The 2,044-nt window shown below is 31.8% G+C and overlaps 1 non-coding gene across 1 annotated transcript; it reads left to right on the plus strand.

Annotated features, from left to right (window-relative positions):
* Positions 717–788, plus strand: TRNAE-UUC. The gene has a single exon. It is a non-coding gene; the product is annotated as a tRNA-Glu (tRNA).

Below are 2,044 nucleotides of genomic sequence, written 5' to 3' on the forward strand. Positions count from 1 at the left end.
TATATCAGGGATTTCTTCAATGGCCTTAATCTGTGCAGGATTCACTTCAATACCACGGTTAGAAACAAGAAAACCTAAAAACTTACCTGATGCAACACCAAATGCACATTTTTCTGGATTCAACTTCATATTATATTTTCGTAAAATTTTAAACGTGTCAGACAGGTGCGATATATGATCTTCCGAATGTTGAGTCTTAACTAACATATCATCTATATATACCTCCATGTCTTACCTAAATGTTCTTGAAACATTTGGGTAACTAACCTCTGATACGTTGCACCTGCATTCTTAAGACCAAAGGGCATTACCTTATAACAGTAAGTCCCCTTGTCTGTTATAAAAAAGTTTTTTCTTCATCTCTCAGATCCATCTTGATTTGATTATAGCCTGAATATGCATCTAAAAAACTTAATAGCTCATGCCCTGCAGTAGCATCAATTAATTGATCTATGTGCGGTAAAGGAAAAGAATCTTTTGGACAGGCTTAAATAAGGTCTGTGTAATCTACATAGACTCGCCACTTAACGTTCTTCTTAGGAACCACAACAGTATTAGCTAACCAGTTAGGATATTTTACCTCACGAATTGAATCAATTTTTAGCAATTTTTGAACTTCTTCTTGAATCACCTTATTCTTGAAAGTTCCTTGCTTTCTTTTCTTTTGCTTGAATGGAGGATATGATGGATCTTCATTCAATTTATGGGTCATGACTTCCGTTATCGTCCAACGGTTAGGATATCTGGCTTTCACCCAGGAGGCCCGGGTTCGATTCCCGGTAACGGAACCAATTTGTTTAACCAAAAATTAGATTTTAGGTCAAAGCTTGAATTTAGAAGAACACGGTTTACTGATAATTAGAAAAGAGTATATAAAGAAAGAAATTTGTGAATAATATGATCAGAAAGAAAGTAAATCAAAGTATATTCCAATAATATTTTTTTCGTGCTTACAGTTGTTTGTGATTTTCCCTTTTATAGCCATTTTGGGAATACAGACTTTACCTTTGTCATAATAAGACAATTATGGGCAATTAATGACTTTAAATATTACGTTATGCAATCATATATGTTAAATACATATTCTCTAACATTTCCAGTATTTAATACTCATTAAATGCTGTATCTGGGCTCTTTTTTGCTGTCAGATTCATTCCTTTGACTTTTCACGATCTTTGGCCTTTAAATGTCTTGAATAGGTACGAGCATTGAATTACTTGTATGACTGGTCGTGCCTTCTCCATTTAACTTGTTCGTATCTGTTGTTGCTCGTATCTGTTATTTCTCGTATCTGTTAACCAACCTTAATTCTTTGACTGTTTGACCAGTCTACGTGTCATGACACGTCACCATATATATATAAATACAATTTTCCCCAATACACTTAGTAACACATGATATTTATTTTTTTAGTCGTCTGACACTAATTTTTCGTTGATATACACTTTCAAGGTTAACTGAATTTAGTAATTAAACATAAAAATCAATATGATACCTAAATGATAATAATAACCACTTCAAATTCGAAAAAGATATAAGAATTTAATTGATCTTGATATATGAATATTGAAGAACAAAGAGATTGACGCATTCCAGTAACACTTGATAAGAAAGTGATAATACATCCCATTATTTAAGGTTAATAAATATGGAGCACTTTATATTTTATTAAATATTACCCTCCGTAATAGAATCCCAAATATTTCTAGATATTTTTTATGGAAAATTCTATATAAAATCTTAAAAGTATGTATAATAATTATATATTTATATGTCGGTTTGTTTCGGGTTTTTTTACTCAATACCAAACCAAATCAAATCGAACATAGTCGGGTTTTTTAATCGATTTGATTTGACTTTTCGGTTTGGTGCGGTTTTCAATTTGTAGACCCCTAATTTTGACCAATTGAAGCCTTTAGTTTATTTAATGTGCATAACACGGAAAAAGGGCACTCAAAATCTCCAGCTCACTTGGAAAAAATCTTACTCGTTGGGTTTTGAAAAATTTCCCTCTAAATTTTTTTTAAAAAAAGGAAGAAATAAT

This window comes from Nicotiana attenuata, chromosome 1 (genome assembly GCF_001879085.1).
Source record: "Nicotiana attenuata strain UT chromosome 1, NIATTr2, whole genome shotgun sequence".
NCBI lineage: Eukaryota > Viridiplantae > Streptophyta > Magnoliopsida > Solanales > Solanaceae > Nicotiana > Nicotiana attenuata.